This window comes from Dipteris shenzhenensis, chromosome 11, assembly GCF_047967505.1.
Source record: "Dipteris shenzhenensis isolate YYH24624 ecotype China chromosome 11, Dip_SZ_1.0, whole genome shotgun sequence".
Lineage (NCBI taxonomy): Eukaryota > Viridiplantae > Streptophyta > Polypodiopsida > Gleicheniales > Dipteridaceae > Dipteris > Dipteris shenzhenensis.
Genome location: NC_141606.1, coordinates 8,792,114 through 8,812,823, shown reverse-complemented (window position 1 = coordinate 8,812,823; position 20,710 = coordinate 8,792,114).

Below are 20,710 nucleotides of genomic sequence, written 5' to 3'. Positions count from 1 at the left end.
AGCAACCACTTGATGCGGCAGATTTACAAGAGAACAGGAGATAGAAATAAGTTGAGAATGGACAGGTGGCATAAATGGAATTGCAACTAGGAAGTATGAAGCATTTGAAGCTGAGAAAAGAGAAATTTGCTCAAAGAAGGAAGTTTGAGAGAGAGGAGCTAGTAGGCTCTTATACCATGTAGATTTTGAGCAAGAGAGTGCACAAGAAAGCAAGCTAGCAAGTAGAGCAACTAGTAGAGGGTAGGAGTTCATGCGTAGAATTATGAAGAAGATAGGGGCAAAAGACATACAAAGATTCAGTACTTCGTATTTCAGCCTTACAAAAGACTCTTTTGGGGCCCTTCAAATAGAGGCTAAGAGAGTTGCATCAAGATGGTTGGGAAGCCACCCACTTCGGTACAACTACATCTACACTTATGGTCAGGGTGTTTAACATTCTAGCATTGCTGTATCATGCGGTTTCAGATTGAGAGACGTGCATATCTGTTATTGCCATGTTATATCAGCCTTTACAAGTACTTAATCCTGTCTGTGAATCAATAAAATATCGTCAGTAGTCCTTCCATAAGTACCTCGACTTATTTTGATTCCAGAGAACCATTGGAAAGATAGGAATCATATACTACAGATTCCATTAATAATCTGATACCAATAATTATACATTCCAGTAAACCTTGGTAAAGTGGAAAAAGTGTATTTCCTCTAGCAATTCGAAACAGTAATAACAGTGGAATACTTTACTGCAGTAGCAATCTTGGAGACTATTGTGCAAACAGTTTTATCATCTGTTCAAGGTTCGAACTCAATCAGTAGAAGCTAGTATGTGTCCTTACATTAGAACAATGATAAGTCTATTTATTCAAAGGTTCCTCAGTTGTTAGCACTGCCCTGCAGGCAAGTGCTCTCCTTATACCTTTTTTCAAAAGTGTCCCTCGAGTTCTTGTAGGCCATACTCCTCTCTCTCTCTCTCTCTCTCTCTCTCTCTCTCTCTCTCTCTCTCTCTCTCTCTCTCTCTCTCTCTCACATCCCAAATCAACTCGTCCGTCTAAGGGTAGTGCTCACGAGTACCTGTACTCAATTGTTTAATGCCGTAATAGAAACTACTCCGTTTACAAAGCTCATGGCTTGCAATATCGAACATGGTGGTGAATGCTTATGTGATGTGTGATGCTGTGGGGAGGATAAACATATTTCGGAATGCATAGAATCCCTTCAGAAAGCTATTAAACTCAACCACATCATCCATCCTTCAAAGCATAATAAAACTCTTCATTGAGATTTAATCAAATGCCTTGCGTGAATCTAAAATAAATCTAATGTTTCATAGCCGCAAATACTTCAATACATTTACATTAATTGAAACATGTTGAAGCCCAATGACCTTGTTCGTATGTATGGGTCTATGTTGGGTAGAACCTTTCACATCCTAATTAAAAACATTTTTTGCATATGTTTTACCATTTGATAGATAGCTAATCAGTTAGAATTAGTTCCAAGGACTTAGCTTGTAAGGGAATATTTTCGTAATTAAAAAGTGCACAGTCCACATCCTAATTAAAAATTTTCGTATGTATGGGTCGTTCTTGGGTAGAGCAGTCCACTTCCGAATTGCGGATGTCTTTCCATTTGAGTTGCCACTTGGTTTGCCACCAGTTCGGTAGGTAGACCATTGGCTAGAATTAGTTTTAGGGGATCAGCTTGTATGAATGGCACCTTATAATTGAGTCAAGTGGAGGAGGATGGATAGTTGTCGAAACACCTACGAATGGCACACGCACATGCGCGCACACGTGTGCACATGCGCACGTGCACACGCACACGCACACACGCATACATGTACACCAACACACCATATGATTTTTTATAAAAGTGTACACAAGAACTATTTGATATCCCCTTGTATTCGATATTATGATAGTAGGGTTTGAAATGATATATGATCAACTTTGAAGGACCTCGTTTTATTCACGTCTTTATATATATTTTTTCCTTTGATTTGTAGCTTTTTTAAGGATTTGCATCTTCATAGAACTATCCAAATGCCTTTGGCTCATCATTCGATAAATTTAGGGTTCAATCAATTGTTCTACTTTTCCCTTGTAAAGTCAGTTTTATAAACTATTTGGATCTTCTAGGATCCATAAATTGAAGAAGGCTCCTAGTACTAGAGTCTAAGGAAAATAAAACTTTCTTATGCAATATTTATAGGATTGCATCGGTCGACTTAAAAATTTATAAGCGGTTATTTTGTTGATCATGTTAAAAGTGTCCCCCAATAGCCTATGCAAGCATGGCATGTAGGTGGGTTTGATTTGTAGGCATCGAGATGTTGCATAATATTGCAACCAAAACGGTGGAAGAATGAGAGAGAGAGAGAGAGAGAGAGAGAGGCAATACAAGACCACGAGTTCTTGTATATACATCATGCAACATTGTATTAGTAATTTTGGAAAAATCTCAACTCCCACTTTTTTTCAATTCTCAAAATTGAAGGCAATTTGATTCATTTTGAAGGAAGTGAATTGTGAAATTCATACATTCAAAGATATATTTATGTTTTAATTTGGCTTAACATTATATAATTATATTGGGATATTGAGAGGGTTGTAGTTGAAATAACAATTTTCATGCATTATGAATCCAAATATGTTCGTACAAATTTCATGCATGATTTTGAATCCAAGCAATGTGCATCTAAACTTTGTGAATTCTCTCAAGAGAGAGGCGGTGTTACGAAACACCCTTGATATTCATCTTTAATTATAAATTTCAATATCTTTGAGAGTACTAGCTAATAAAACATCTTAAAAGTCATACTCTCAAGAGAAAGGTGGTGTTATGAAACATCCTTGATGTTAATCTTAAAAGATAAATTTCAATATCTTTGAGAGTACTAGCTAGTAAAACATCTTGAACTCATACTCACAAAATGCCTCTCTTGCATGGAATATCCCCAAGGGATTGCATAACAACATATCCAAACATACTAGTATTTGTTACTATATCCAAAATTGCAATCTAAGGTGGTACATTAGGGTGATATACATACATAACATTCATCCTATCCTTACAATTGATAGAGCTATTGATGTATCTAGCTATATTCCCATACAACACATCTCTTGCGATGCATTGCCTATTCTCTTTTGCTACTGTAATATTTGAATCTGCAAGGAGTTCATAGCTCTTAAACCTTGTAAATTGAGTGCAAAGAGTAAGCCTTGCAAGTATCATCACCATACTTTGGACCATTGTACATGAAAATGTCTTTGTTTGCTTTCTACAGATGTATGATGCTTGCTCTTGAAATTGATGATCTCTTTTATAAATTGAAGGCCTTTGAACTCAAATATGGAATCAATTGATATTGGGAGACTTGCTCTTGAAATTGATGATCTCTTTTATAAATTGAAGGCCTTTGAACTCAAATATGGAATCAATTGATATTGGGAGACTGTGTTCCCCCAAGCCATTCACTTGAGGGTCAAATTCAAGAATTATTCCATTCTTTAATCCTTTTGGCAAGTCATTAAACCTTGCACATAAAAGAAAAGGATAAAGAGTTATTGAAAAGTTGGACAAAATTATGAAAAAAAGGAATTTATAAAAATGACAATCACAAATAAGCAATTAATATGAGTAATTATCATTCTCAAAGGTTTATCGTAGGTTTAATCCAAGTGAAGCTCGTGAACTTGTTATGTATGCTTTTGTAGATGTTCCAGTGATGCATGGACAATTGTAATCCAATTTTAGAGCATACAAACAAGCTTGCATATCGGTAAAAGAATTTGGTCACTTTATTCTCTTCAAGAGCTCCCATTTAGAAAAATCCAAAGTAGTTCAGCCTAATTTGAATTTCTTGGTCTTGAAACATGCCTATAGCATTTGGCTTGTCCGGTCTATATAACTTATTTGAGAGTGGTATGTAGCATTGCTCTTGACCCATAATTTTGTGAAATGAATTTTTTTAATGTGGTGTTTCTAAATGCAATGGATTTTGATCTATGTCATTGCACGCAAAAGTTCCATCAAGGTGTAAAGTTAGCATTCAACAAATGTAGGTTAGGCTTACATTTACAACTTTGAGCTTAATTCTACTCTACCAAAGACAATATGTAGCATGTCTAAATATATCTAAAGATGCACTGTAGGAATGTGTAAAGAAGTTTTCCTCTTAATTCAATAGATATTTCAAAAGTGCTTTCGAATTTATTGAAATTTATGGCTTCTGACTTGATCTTTGGGATGCAAGCTTGGGTTTAGCAAATTCTACTCTATACTTTCTCAATCACATTGTCCATGCTCATCTAATATTTTTTGTTGAAACTAATATTATCTCCAGACTTCTTAGATGCTTTGATATAATTTGCAATATGAAAAGAAAATGAGTTTAACCGAAATACAAATTCTGCATTTAAATACATCTCCATAACTCCAAATGGCTTTTATTATCCTCTACCAAGCTCGATTTCAAAAGCTTAAAAACCCAAGTTGAGCTTTTAAACTGAACTTAGTGGCTAGCCTCTCATCCTCTGTAGGGCGTGAGAGGGTAAGATCGGTTTGAAAAATGACCTTGGTGGAGAATAAAAGCCAACGAAGGATGAAAGGTTAGCTTGGTTTTAAATACAAGCCTTACTTTGATTCTCTACTAAGGACGGTTTTAAAATCAAACTAACCATGGGTGGACGATGAAAAGTCTTGGAAATGTCAATGGACAAGCCTCGTTGGTTAGCTTGATTTTAAAGTCAAGTTTGGCTTGTCATTCTCCGCCAAGCTTAATTTCAAAATCGAGCTAAACTGATATTATTTGCAAACACATATTCTCATGTGGTTTTCTCTAACCACTTAATACTTTTTGCATTTTGTAAGTCTTTGTGCCCTTCTTCCTCTTCACTCTCTTAGAATCCTCATTGTAAATATCATAACTAAGACAAGGCTTGGTGGGATTTTCTTTTAATATTTTTAATATTTCATCATTTTCCATAATTTTTGTAAACCTACCCAAAACAACCAGATCACCGATAGCATCCTCAAACAAAGAATCTTTGAGGAGTCATTTTTGTATGCATGCACCTAGTAGCTAAATTCATAGTCTAACCCTTTGATTGCCTATAATAAGAAAGACACATTTTTTGATGTAACAAAGGCAACTAGTCCGAATCCTATAGCTTTGATTGTTATTCCAAGCATCCCAAAGAAACTATAAAATGTATCCAAGTCCCATTCATGCTCATGAGGTTCTTAAACAACTGTCTCAAGATCAACTACTCCAATCCTGTGTTATTCCATATATCTATACTTGCAAGCCCCTCGAAGTTGTCACTACCTTCAATTGTCTTCCACGACATCTCTTTTTGCTCATGATTGGAGGCTTCCAACTCTGAGTCATGTATACTAGTTAGATCGATATGAGGCAACATTATTTTGCAAGCTTGCTCTGATTCAAGCGTGCTTTTAACCACTCATTGTAATACCCAAAAAAAGAGTTTCATACATGCCATTTGTGATGTTATAAAACTCTTTTATTTCTTGCCAACTCACCCCCACTTTGGCCTTTGACTTTGAGTTGAGAAAATCGACAACTTCTTGCTAATGGACTTTATCAAATTTCATGCACTACCACCTCTCCTCCATTGATATGAGCTTCAAGGACTTGGGTGCTTCCGGAAGGACTTTTACTTCCAAGATCTCATGCCGCAAATTAAAGATCATGGAGCCCTCCATGCCCAATAGACATTGAAACATCGGTGGTTCTAATATTTTTGTGCCCTTGGATTGAAGATTTCTCCCACTTTTCCATACGTGGACCTCTCTATTGTTGTCAGTTCATCCACCATGACCTCGCCCTTTAAATTAGGCAAATTATCTTTAACACATTTGTGCATAATATCCATCCAATTTGCAAAGAGCTCATCCAAAGTGACAATCATATGGGCATATTTTTGATTGTACTTTTCTCCAAAAGATATTTCCACAGTGTCAAGGAAGTCTGCAAAAAAAAAAAACATAGTATGAAACATTAATTCCCAAATTGGTTTTAAAATTCAGCATCTCATAAAGAAATATATAAAAAAAAAACAACATAGTATGTTTGAAAATATAAACAAAACAAGATCCAAAAATGTGGGACCAAAGAAATACTTACGTCCCATACTTTTCATGATGGATGTCCTTTACTAGCCTCGCACAGGGAGGCTTCTCGGATTTGTTAAATACATTCCACTAAATCTAAAGCTGCTTTAGTTGTTTTGCATACGATGCATCCTTCATGACCCACTATAGTTCTTAATTTGCATTTCGCAAAATAGAGAAACTAATGTGCTTTGGAAAATTCCCAACTTTTGTGGACAATTTTGAAATGATGAAGATTATAACTCATTCACAAAACTTTCAAACTTAGCTACAAATCTAAGCTTTGAATCAGAGGATGAAGGGCAAAGGCTAGGCACTGCATCCTCTACTAAGATCAGTTTTGAAATTGATCTTGATGGAATAAAAGAATGAAGGGCCAAGACTTAGCCCTTCATTCTCTGGTTAAATCAAGATCGGTTTCAAAACCTATCTTAGTGAAAGGTTTAATTCTCAAGCTCCATTAGGATAGGTTTTAAAATCGATCTTGAAGGAGAATGAGGATTAGTGTTTCATATAGATAACCGATCTTAATGAATGAAAGGCAATGCCTCTGTCTTTCATCCCCTGGTTTTACTAAGATCGAGTTTCCTAATGGATCTCAGTGGAGGATGTGGGTGAGGATGAATGGCTATGTATACTGATAACTAATCAACTAGCAAATACTTTTAATAATAATGTTTATGTACCAGCCCGTTCTTCCCATAATGCTTGATGAATCCATGTAACTCATTCTTATCCAAAACCATCACTCCCCTCACCACTTGCCTATCCTAGACTCAAACATACCTCTCCATCCACTCAAGCATGGGCTTGGCAATGTATTGCAGAAGTTTAAACCATCATGTAAATCAAGGACAAAAAGGCATACAATTTACCAATATTTTGCATTACCTACAGTGGGACATAGCATGGCGATCCATTTACTATGTCCCAAACTAAAAGTGGCTATGGCTAAACATTATTGGATATAGTCCTCTGAATGTAAGGTCCAAAGGAGGCAATAGAGAACAGACGCGCAACTCCTCCCTATACAAAAGTCAAACAAAATAAAATATGTAGCCTATTTAACCTTTTTTCTCTTCGTCTTATACTCTTGTAGGGTCAAATGCTATTAAAAAACAAAGTCAAGTATCCTAGCATACATACCATGTCCAAAGTTTGACCTACCTAGATGTGATCTGTGGTAGAGCATCCATATGTAGTCAACCTTCCATGACCTAAAGAATGATCTAGAAAGGCTGGAAAATAAAATATAAAAGGAGTGAAAACTTCATGATCTTTTTTGTTGCATAAAAACAATTGATAAAGTCAACGGGATATTCACAATAATCCATAAACAAACATATGCAAAAATTCAGTCCATTGAATCACATAAAGAGAAAGTGTTTAAACATTAAATGTATAGATATAATACAATCACTCCATCATGAACATCATCCTTGGGAGGTAGATAAGGTGTTTGCTCCACACCTACCACTAGCACCACTCCATCATGAACATCATCCTTGGGAGGTAGAGAAGGTGTTTGCTACACACCCACCACTAGCACCACTCCATCATGAACATTATCCTTAGAAGGCAGAGAAGGATACGTTTTGTGTGGTGAGCTTGTTTTGTTGCTACATAAAGTTTTATGGTTGATTTCTTGGTGATTTTCAAAAGCCATGTCTACGAAGAAGAATTCCGGTGATAGTTTTTGGAGGAGGTTTTGGTGGTGGTACCTTGGCTTTTGGAGGTAGTCCCGTTGCTACGATTACGGTGAACACAACCATGCCCTCTACAATAGTTCTTAATTTAGAAGAGAGGGGGAGCTTGATGGGACAAAATATCCCATCTGGAAGGTGAAGATCCATAGTCATCTAGTGGCTAGAAAGCTTTGGAAGGTCACAATGGGGGTGGATGTGAAGCCCACGGACATTAAGAATGCGTCATGAAAAGTTATATTTGCTGTAGATCTAGGGATGCCAATGAACATCTTTAGGAGGAGACCTTGGTGGGGATGGTGGAGATTCATCGTCGGCAAGCGGCATTGGCTCTGTCTCAGGGGGGCCTACAGGAGTTGTGGAGTCGGTGCTTTATATAAAATGTGCTGCTTTGAGCAGCGTGTTGAAGGCCTCCTCAGGGAGGTTGATCGGAGCATTGGAGGTGATGGACTGGGAGGGTCCGTGCTGTGCAGTAGTGGTGTTGGAGGCATTGGATGAGTACTCAGGAAGTGTTGTCCGAGGAAGAGGAGGTTGGGCAGCTTGTTGGGTGGGATTTAGTGGAGGTGGTAATGGAATATGGGGTGGTTGGTAGGTCGCTAGGTGTCCTTGAGCTTGGACTGCTGAGGCTCATAGGTGTGCATCCAAGTTATGTTTGCATGCAGACTTTCGGGAGTGCAGACCTATGGCGTGAGTTTCTCGGGCTTTGCGAGTTGCATCACTTCATCATCCGCAGGATAATTAAGGGACTTAGTGATGACGTAGCACTAGCCTTGAAAATTAAGAATGGAATGGGTAGATAGGGTTTGGAGATCGAAGAGGCAGAGAAGGGATAGGGAGGTGGGCTGAAGGTCAAGAGAAAAATAAGATATGGCTAAGATGGGGCGGCAGTGGTTGGGATTACAACGGAGAATAGTTTGAAGGGCGTTAGGTGGTAGTGGAGTAGTGAGGTCTACGTGGAAGGTAAGGTTTTATGCTCGGAGTGCATCGAAGTGCATTTGCAGGGTTTGGGCGATGGTGCATGGTGCAAGTATATATGTGGCTAACTGTGCAGACACCTCCCGATGAACTTTTGCTACTCGTGGTCTTCCAACCCTAACTCCTCAGAGTGCCCAGTGGCGTGCTGTCTTTCAATTTCTTCTTGGAGGGAGACTGTGAGGTTCCTCTCTTGAGCCACTGCTCAGCTTGTGCTTGCTACTCCAGATTCGTGTGCAAGGTTGATTTTGCCATGTCCACCTGTTCCATAAGTGTCTGGACCAGAGATTCACTGGTGGCGAGGTCATCCTTGACTTTTGTCAAAGTGAGCGCGAGCTCTTCCACCTTAGCCCAATATTCATTGGCTTAATTTAGTGCAGCATGGCCCGTTGCCTGAGCTACAACCATTGTTGCTTGGCTTTCATATGCTAAGAGCTGGGCTTGGATGAGATTGGAGGAGAGTTGCGAGGCTTGCTCTTGCCTCCTCTGTAAGATTGTGTGGGCAACTTGCGGTAGTTGTGCCATGGCTTCAAAGAGGTTCATCTCCATGACGTCGGCGTGTGACAACTGTTCTACCATCATGTGGCTATAGTCTCCTGTTGGCCTGTACTGGGGCATGCTGCAAAATTGTATGGCCTCTGCTAGGCGTGCCCATGGCATGGAATAGGTGCTGGTGGCGAAGAATGTTGTCTACTGAGGGGTGGTGGAGACTGAGATGAAGGGTGCAGCGGGGGTGGTTGGCACAGTTTTGGCACCTGTATGGAGGATAATTTCGATGGTGTCATCACCTTGGAGGTCTTCAATGAGAATAGGCCCTCCTTGCACCTGTTTGCCCTTATCTTAAGGACCTATCCCTGCATGCATAGTTGTTTTTGCACAAATTCATGCAATTGGCTTTCCTCATATTAGTTGAGTGGTTGACTTGGTTTCAGTTGTTGCACCTGAGTGATCGGAGTGGCACTTGGCATTGTCCTCACTCTCTTTGGCCTTGTTTCTATCTCTTCTTGCTCGATCTATATGGGACCAGTGGCAGATTTCTCAGTGAGTCTGAATTCGACTGGTGGATGCTGACTTTTTAGGTAATAGAGGACCGACATGTACAACATGGGATTGCTGATGATGTCCCCATGGGTGCTGAGATCATCTCTCATTTGGCTGCAGTAGTAGTCAGCCCGGTTTGTCTCCTGGAACTTCACCATTCTTAGCAAGATATTGGGCACAATGGATTGATGATGGTCCGTGTGCTTCATTTGCATGAGCCATTGTAGGGCTCTTGCCGGGCGCTCTACCTTAGGCGTGTGGACGGTGGTGAACTGGATGTGGCCTCTCCACTTGTGGTAGTCGTAGTGACACACCATGTTTAGGGAGTGGAACTTATTTTTATGTTTAGAGTATCTCTCTACTACCACCGGTAGGTTGAATGCTGCGCGCACTACGGTTTGATTGATCTGGTAGTGGTGGGGGCCTGCTGCATCTTGCAAGACACCTATATGGGTGGTGTTGTCATATGTCTTGAGGAATTCGGCCAGTAGAGTCATGTCTAGGTGGCATGGGAGATGGGCTGCGACTCTTCCCAAGCCTGCAAAGTTGAGGGCTTCCACAACTATTCAGTCCTAGAGAGCAGTATGTACTACTGCGGTCTCATAGTGGAGGGTGTAGTCCTGACCCTCGTAAGCGAAGCGTGAGTGGATCACACAAGCATCTAGATCTTGGAGCCATGCTTCTCCCAATGGCGAGTGCGCTTGTGAATGCATGATCTTGTACTCGCCAGCGGTTGGCATCGGGGTGCGCTTTCATGTTTTCGTGGGAGGCGTGCCTACTATGGTTGGCTCTTCTTGAGTAGCTTGTCTGGTGGAGGTGTCTTCATCATGTAAGTCCTCCGCGGGTATTTCGGTCGGCATTCGAATTGTGGCCGAAGGAGTGCTTTGAGAATTTGATGGGCCAATGGCCTCTAGAATAGGGAGAGGGTGGAGACCTAGGTTAGCCTCGAATTCCAAAAATTCATGTTTGGATTCCATCGTAAATAGGAGTGGAAGTTGCATGACGAGGGAATCAATGGATGAGGAAGAACTAGAGGACATACATTTGCTTGTGGGGATGTAGAGGAAGTGGGCAGGAAACTAACAAATTTTTGGATAAATTTTGGCAGAGTTTTGCTGTAACAACTATGGTGATGACCCGGTAGATAGGCCTACTTTTATAGATTTCTATCCCCCCGACCGGCGGGATACTAGTATGGCAAAGGTCAGTGTTGAATTTGATGGCGATAGTCAGTGGTGGCGAACCTCGATGGTGACGGTCGACATGGAGTGTCTTAGGCCGCAGTCGGCATGGTACTCAAATGGTGATGGCATGGTGCTGTTTTGGATGGCGATGGCTTGATAGGGTATCATGATTGCAACGGTCGATGAAAAACCTTTCGGCGATGGTTGCTGGTGCACGCTTCGGTGAAATGCTTCGATGATGGTCGGTGGGGTAGTGACTGTGTAAAAATAGGGAAAAGAGAAGGAAGGAAGAGTGGGGTGGGGGAAAATGTGGACGCAGCGGAGTGCACTTGTGTTGTGCAACATGATAGTGAGGTCAACGTGCAAGAACATGAGCACTTGAAAAAATGCAAGAACGGACTCTAATCACCTAGTGCTGACCGCGTGTGGTGTGTTCGGCAAAGACTAGTGTGTTGCAGGTGCATCGGGTGAGATGCCTACCGTACTGACTCACCTAGTCCTAGACGTGATGATTATGATGAATGCAGTGGAGGTGGGTGTCGTATTGCAGCACAGCGAGTGAGGAGCCATGTAGAGTATGTGTCTAGCTTGTTCCTTACCTTGGATGCTAAAGGCACCTTTGTGCCGAACTTTGTTGTTGCGGGATCCGACTTTGAGTGTCCATCCCCAAGGCAAGGTTCTTGTATAACTCTTTGTGGGGTGGAATTTGGTCCCTATGGGGTTCCTCGGCTCGTGGTGACGATGCTTCTATTGAGTTGGATCGCTCGTGGCACCAGTGCGTATTCGATACCTTGAGGCTCACCTACTGTATTTGGTTCATTGGCAGGTTCTTATGGTGCTGTATCTTGGAGAGATACAGGTTCTTGTGGTGCTACCTTTGACGCCTTCGAGGGTTGCACTGTATTCTTCTAGATCCAAGTGACTTTGTTGCCTTGGCTACCTGAGGGGGTGGTGTTGCGCGAATTGTTGTGGTGATGTGTGGTTGTGGATGAGGCGTGAGCATTGGGCACGGCTTTCTTTGGGTAGTGAATGTGTGTGAGGGAAGCGATCTTGAGGTGACCGGAGTTGCTGTAGTTGCATTACCATTTTTTGGGCATAGGTTTTGATCGAAGTGACATTGGGCACAAAGGATAGCATCTTATAGTTGCAGCTCCCAGATTTCTTGAGTGGAGGATGGTAGCATTGGTTGAGTGTGCAATGGCATTGGTTTACCACTATGGCAAGCTTTGTTCTTCTTTCGAGTTGGGCCCTTGGGCGATGTGCTAGTGGAGGCTAGGGCCTCTAGTTGGATTTGATGCGTCGCTTCATTGTCGTGAATTAGCGAGGTCAGAGTCGAAGAGGGGGGGTTGGTCAGCACAGCGGGACTACCGCCATTTGACCACCTTCTCGACCTGCACTCTGTTCCTTGTGCCTTGACCTGGCTTTTAGGCTTTCCTATCTTGCAGCCCCTATTCTTTGCAGATGTTGCAAAACTGTCTTCCGTTGGTGATTCATACTGTGCCATCGCCCCTCGACTTGGACTCTGTTCCTTGTGCCTTGACTTGGCTTTTTGGCTTTCCTTTGGACAAACCACTGACTCCCACAAAGACCTTAGGCTTCAAAACCTACCCTCCCTTTCAATAGATGATAAGGATCTAGGTGGCATACAAAATGCACATTCATTAGGGAGGCATGGGCATCAATCCCCATGGAGCAATGCTCCAACATGACTAGATCTCAAGTCATTTAGAGCTTGCCCAGCTAGTTAAAATCTATGTGTGTTTTGCAACAACAAACATTCCTATCTTTGAGTTTCCTAATGGACCAAGGCTTACAATGCTCAAAGCTCTTCTGCCTAATTGAAATGTCTAGGTTCTAATTCATAAACTTCAAATACAACTCTGTCTGCTGACCAACATGTGGGAACAATAGAACAATGAGCCCCCTTTTTGCTACTACTTAAAGAATACAAAACACAGTCTAATTAAAGAATATAATGAGCAAAACAATTTTCAACCATCGTGTTAGTTCAATCATGAGGCTACTTTAGGACACATTTAGGACAATCAACCACTAGGCTAGTTTAGGACACGTTTAGGACAGTCATAATTTTAACCACCAAGATGGTTTAGGACATCGTCACACTTTCAACCATCGAGATGGTTAAGCCTAGAAAATAACAAGTATATTGCTTTGTTTTCCATTTTTGAATTTCACCATTAGAAAATAACAATATATTTCTTTTCATTTTTGAATTTCACAATATAACAGTGGTATATGACCCGAATAGTAGGAAATTAAATTTAACGAATTTAAGTACTAAGAAACACAATAATTTCAACCACTAGGTTGGTCAATAACTAATGTCTATTAAACCACGCTGGTTCAGGACAATCACATAGTTGGTGATTGAGCTGAAGCAGCCACCATGGTTGCATGATGTTCCAACCACAAGGACAATTTAGTAAAATAACAATATATTGAGAAATATATTGCTGTTAATTTTTGCTCAACCATGCCACCGAGCTGGACAACAACTAATGTCTGTTCAACCACGCTGGTTCATGACAATCACATAACTGGTGATTGAGCTGAACCCGCCTATGGTTGCATGATGTTCCAACACCAGGCTGGTTTAGGACAATCACATTTAGTCCAAGCTTGGATTAAGAAATGAAACAAGTAAACTATCCCAAAGCTCAATCACAAACAGCCACCGGGCTGGTTTAGGTACCATTGACCTGTGTTGTATCTAGCATGTGTATGATGGGCTCCTCAAACACCTTGTGTCCCATCTACTTCTTACAGATGTCCTTTCTATAGGAGAAACTCTCGTATTTTCGTGCCAAAACATCATCACTTTAGCAATGACTTTCGCACTTAGGCTGTCTCTCCTTTTCTTGCATTTTGTTGAAGCCCATAGGCTTCTCAGATTGGGATGATCGTGCATTGCTTCTGCTCTATGTTCAACCACAAGAGCCACATTAGTCCTTCTAATTGACAACATCTTTGACATTGTCCATCCAAGTTGTTTCTTCTTTATTTTAGGGGACACCAGTATAGCTAATGTCGCCTTCTTTGCAACTAGTTGATCTAAGTTGTGCACCTGTTTCACTTTCTGTAGGCCATTTCTCAAGTTAGAGAGCATCACCTCTTGGGTGTGCATCTCTCGAGGTGTTGGTAGGGTTGTTACTCTATGAACTTTAGGGTGCAGGGTAAATCTTGTGAGTACTCGAGGCTAGTAATCACTTGAATGGCTTGATGTTGCTACCTTGAATGCTCCCATCAATCACAAGAGCATAGCTCGTGTTCTTCTCTCCGATGGCAATGATCAAATGCGTGCATCTGCAACTGCTTCTTGCTGCTACTCTACAAGGAGTCTTCTTTCTTCTCATTGTTTCTCCCTTTGCAGATGTTGCACAAGCATCTTTGATTGCCGATTCAATACCGTGCCAATGGTTTCCTCGACCCGCACTTTGTTTCTTGTGCCTTAACTTGGATTTTTGACTTTCCTGTTTTTGCTTCTCTTGCAAGCCATGGTGAGCTGCATGTTGCCATTGATGCCATGGCCACAATTAGTCTAGTATAGACCAAGAGAAGCTAGCTAGTGAGGCAACCAAAGAATAGAAGACAACTTAACTGAAAGAAGACAATGGCAAACCAAAGTCTGCACAAGGTCACATTGAGGTGCGTGTGGGTTGCAGGGAGTTTGTAGGGCAGGGGCAGGTTGCAAGTACTTAATCTTCCAAGATTTGATGGGCGGGAGGTGTGAAAATTTGAAATTCATGAGAGTAGCAAAATTTCAACTGCTGGTTTCCCCCCCTCCGATAGCGATACACATCCATAGAATTGGATATCCCAAACAATTGCAATGTGGCCTAAAATGCTTCGAAACACAAATAGGCCAAAGGGTGCACTATCAGGTTTGATGCTATGTATTATTAAATGCAATGACCTTTGGCATGCTTATGAGCCATATAGCAAGCAAGTGCATGGAAAAAGAAACAATTTAAAATTGTAAATAGTGTTGGATTTATTAAAATATCTTTGTACATGCACAAATTGCACTTTTTCAACTTCTTTCATTTTAGGGTGAATCTAGATACCAATACCAACAACTATTAATGTTTTAAGACCACCATGCACTAGTCCCAATAGCTTAGATTCCAAATTTTCAATTTGTTTTGGTTTCCAACAAATAAAAAAAAAGTTATGGAGCGTGCCCTCAAATGGGTATGTACTTTTGAATGATTACTTGGTTGCATGTATGTATACAACAAAATTTTGACGTTTTTGAATAAATTGCTATATCCTATAGTCTTTAGGATGCATGCCTGTAATTCTTTAATGGTCTTGTTCCAAATCCTTATTCCATAATTTTTTTCTCTCATGTTCAAGTTTGAAATGTGTACTATAACTTGAAGACAAAGTTTGCCAAATTTCGTTGAGCAATGCATAATTTATGGGTCATGCAAAATACCTATATACAAAAAAGTCCCTGAACCTCACCAAAAATGGCTACACCCCAGCAACACATAAGAGTGACCTGCATTCACATCACCCATGGGCTGATCTACTTTCTCTTTTCCTTTTCATGATACCACTATCTGCATTGCTTTGAGGAGATCCTCCTGATCTCAATCTACCTGTCCATGGCAAAGTATGTGAACCACTGCTAGAGGACACTATAGGTCCACTAATATTTTGTGATTACTGCTATGAATTCTATGCAGCATTACCATTTTGTGCATCTACATCATCACACATTTATTGGTTTATACCAGCTACTCATCTCATTAAAATCAACATCTCTACTCACTGTAAACCTATGAGTAGAAGGGTTATAGCATCTATACCCTTTTTGTTGTAGAGAATAACCAATAAAGATGCACTTCTTAGCTCTTGGATCTCAAATCATCTGGCACATGAACATAGGCAATGCAACCAAAAACTTTCAATTGAGAAATATCTGGTTTCCTACCAGTATACCTCTCCTTTGGCATCATACCATGTATTGCCGTAGTGGGAGTCCTATTCATTTTGTAGGTTGCTGTAGCAACTGCTTCAGCCCAATAATAATCTGGCAGGTCTTTTTCATTGAACATGGCACAAGATACCTCTCTAATATGCCTGTTTTTCCTTTTTGCAAGTCCATTTTGCTGTGGGGTATGATTGCATGAATATTGCTGCTTTATGCCATGCTCCTACTGGAAACTTGCAAACTCATTTGAGAGGTACTCTCCCCCTCCATTTGACCTTAGGCATTTTATTTGCAGGCTTGTTTCTTTTTCAACCATAGCTTCAAAAGCTTTGAAATGCCCAAACACTTCACTTTTCTTTTTCATAAAATACACCCAAAGTTTTCTGCTGTAGTCATCAATAAAAGTGACAAAATAATGATAGCCTCCAACAAATGTAGCTTTAGTAGTCCACACATTAGAGTGGATTAATTCCAATGCCCTCTTACTCTCTTGAACATGTATAGGAAATGGTTTCCTTGCTTGTTTTCCAAATTGATAGGCTTCACATATCTTATGGATTTCTGCAACCTTGAACTTAGGCAATCCTGCAATAATATTTTGGGCCTGCATTAATTTAAGTCACTGCACATTAACATGACCAATGCGTTTATGCTAGATATCAATATTTACAACTACACCGGTTCCATGTGCAAACATTGTTGCACTCAATTCAGGCATGTCCACATCTAATGTAAACATCTTGCCCTTCTTCTTCCCTTTTGCTATCAAGCAACCTTTATTTTTCATATCCTCAAAAAAGTATCCATGAGGATTAAATTTGACCTGCAAGCCCTGCTCAATCATTTAACCAACAGAAACCAGGTTCTTGGTGATATTCGGGACATCAAATACATCAAACAGGTATTTCTTTTTTCCATCCTGCATAGACAAAGAAATTTTACCAATCTGCACAATAGGATGTGCAGTATCATCACCAGTCTCCACAAATCTTGGTCTTTCCATTTTCCTTGCATCCTGCATCCATTCTACATGAGCTGTCATGTGGTTTGATGCACCTGAGTCAACATACCACACATCATTGATTTCTTCTGCACTTATCACAGAATTGGTCATGTGCTACACCATAAACAGATGCTCATTTCTATCATCACGTTGTCTACCAGAGGATGCATAATTGCCTTGATGCAATTTTCCAGTCAGGATGTCATTCTGCTTTTTATAGCAGTGTGTAACCATATGACCCATTTTACCATAGTAGTAGCATTCAACATTGTTGTTTGCATTTTGGCCTCTCTGCCATCCACCATGACCTCTTTGGCTCCCCTTGCCTCTAAAGTAACCACATCGTCCTCCATAGGACTAGTTTTCTTGAATTTGTTGCATATTCTAATTTCTGCCACGGCCTCCAAATCGGCGTGCTGTACCTCTGCCTCTACCTCTTCCAGCATTTGAGTAGAAGACAACTTCTTTTGAAGTTCCTCTTGAAGAAGATGCACCACCATTTCTCTGCTCTTCAGAAAATAGAAGAGCAATCAACTCCTCAAAATTAGGAAAATTCTCACGATGGCAATGGATGTTTGGAATTGTGTATAATCCTTTCCCAAACCATTCAAGGTCACAGAAACTAAATCATCATCTTCCACTGGCGACTCAATAGAAGCAAGTGCATTTGTAATCTTCTTCACCTTCATGTGGTAGTCATTGATGCTCATATTTTCTCTCTGCACATCATGCAACTCCTGCTTGAGCTGCATTTTCCTGGCTTGCATATTTGTACATACATTTTTGTCAAAGTATCCCATTCCTCCTTTGGCGTGCTTGCATCCTATATATGCACAATCATAGACTCTGAAATAATAATAGATAGCCAGTACATAATGTTTTTGGCTCTCTCATGCTAGCGTTTAAATGCCTGCAACTCTTGTTGATTGGGAACATTAGGAATAACTGGTTCTTGTTCAACTCCAGTGATGGACTCCCAATAGCCTTTTCCCTTAAGGAAATTTTTCATTCTAAACTTCCATGCTTGGAAGTTGTTCTTGTCAAGCTTTTCAGTGACAACCTATGAAAGAAAATCAGATGCCATTATAGAACAAGGCAAAATATTCTGTCATTGCAAAAAAACAGAACTTCTGCCTCATAAGGGCAAATCTGCAAAACTGACGAAAGTGGTATTTGATCACACAGTCAGTTCCTAGTGACAATTATGCATCAACAGGCAATAAGAATGATTCTGTCACTCCCAATATCTCTATGCACGGCCATATGATGTAATTTCTATGATAACTTTTCACCGACCTATAGAACAGTGGTCGCACAGCAAAAACATGGCACTTTCCTGAGTGCCTATAGAAAACTTCCACTACCAAAATGGGCCCCGAAATGGCCTCAAATCAAAAAAATAATTTCACCAAGGGCTTTGCCCTTGTCCCTAGCACATACTGCCCTCTTGTCACACTCCTCTTGTCACACTGCAAAGGGCGTCCTAATTTGAGACAGTGCACTCTTGCACTTTTCGGCTGTGCTACTTGTAGAGATTTGCTCCCAAACTTGAAAAAAAAGGAAAGCAACACTGATCCTCTTATAGGACACCACGAACTTGGTTTGATTTCTTGAGCTCCTTACCACAAACCAAGCTGTGATACCATGTGAAGAGAGTGGGAGAGAAGGAAGAAGTCTCACTTGTAGCTTTCTCACATACACAATGGGGGAATATACACAAAGGTGGAGGCTGAAAACAGTTTTCCTCTTCTTAGTTGTGAAAGCCAAAAAGACTCTAAGTACAAAAGACTAGGTGAACCCTATATGTGGGTCTCAAACCAAACTCAGCTAAGTAAGGTGGCATACTAACTAAGCCACTAACTAGAGTACATAAAGATAGCTGTCATCTAGCTATTATTCATGGGCGGTGTACCAACTACATCTGCAGCTAACAAGTCGGTGACATAAATGCACAACGGTCACCTTGGCATATCACGAGTGGAGCTTGATATCTCAGCACATCTCCCCCACATGAGCCCAAAACTACCTTCAATGGGATGGTAGGGCCCTTCTGGCAAATTTTCCTTCTCCCCTCCCTCTTTCAGGGCCTCTGCCCCCTAGTGTTTTGGTCCAACCTGCCAAATCACTCCATTTGAACCAAATCCCATGCGTTTTTCCTCTTCCCCCTCTTTTTTTGCTCGCTCCTACTTTGGCATGCTTGCTGCAGATCCTCTCTCTCTCTCTCTCTCGCTCTCTTTCTCTCTCTCTCTCTCTCTTTCTCCCCTCTCCCTCTCCTGTGCCTTTGTTGGAGCTGCTTTTTCCCTCTCCTTCTCCCTCTCATGTGCCTCTGTTTTGCTGCTGCTTTGTCCCTCTTCTTCTCCCTCTTTTGTGCCTCTATTGGAGCTGCTCTGCTCTCTCCTTCTCCCTCTCTTGTGGCTCTATTGCTGTTGCTCTGCCCCTCTTCTTCTCCCACTTTTGTGCCTCTGTTGGAGCTGCATTACCCTGTGTAGGAGTCCCATTCTTGCTATTGCAACCTCTACAAGCATGGTGAGGAGCAAGGCTACAAGACCACGCAATATTGTGACCTCTTATGTCTTCCACAACACCAGAAATGCATTGGATGAGTGGATCCCTTGGACCTACAGCTTAAATGACTGGATAGGGATGAAAGGATTGGCCAAAGGTCCACATAAGCTTCCCAAGAGCAAGAGAGGTGACATCTTCCATGAGTGGAAGGGGTGCATCTTGAAGTTCAAGTTTGGGAAGAAAGGATACCTTGCAAAAGTGCAACATGTTTACATGGGAAAAGATATGCGGCTTCCTCCATCATTCAATCAATCTAGCATACCATCACACTATGAGCCTTTCTATCTACGTACCTTTTTCACTTGTAAGTGTAATGAGTCCATTTGGGAATTTTGTGTTTGGTTTCAAAGAGATCTTATTCATGGTGGTAGATGTTCTCCCTTCGGACTTTGAGGAGTGGGAACCAGTTGAATCATTCATAGGCAAGTTCACTGCAATTCATGAGGATTTAGGTAAGCAAATGCATGCTGGGGAGAAGTTGGCCTCCTTGCAAATCAAGAGTGTGTATTGGTATAATGCAACATACAACACTCCAATGACATCATCAAGCTATGGCCATCTCTGCAAACCATTCACCACCACAACTTCAAGACATGGATTGCAGCAATGTGGACTCGAGGACATTGCAATCATACAAGGACAAGATTGCAAAGGATGTTGGCATGGCCATGAAGTTTACATTTGGATCCAAATGGGAAAGATTATCTTAGTTTATGCATCTACACATTTTTGCTTTTTTATTTCAGAATATACATATGCATAGAACAAAAAATATGTGGTCCTACAAGCGTGTAGATGAAAATTCTCTTGAAGATTTACTTGGGACGAATTAGGGGACCAGGTCAAGCAACCAAAAGGGTGATGTGTTTCAATGTCATGCATGTAAAGACAATGTGGCTACTAGATACCATTTGTATGCCAAATGTTTTATTTAGCTTTTTAGTATAGGCACTGGAAGAAAACAAATGGTCGGTGGCTTCCCCTAGACTCTAATGATGAAGACAATATGGGGGTAAGTTTGTCTATTGATGTTGAAGAGGGAGATGTCAAGAATGTGAATGTCACATCGCAATGGACTCTAAGGGATGTGCGAGAACACCTATTGGTCATGGAGGATGGCATGTCAGAGTCCTTCTACTTTACCTTA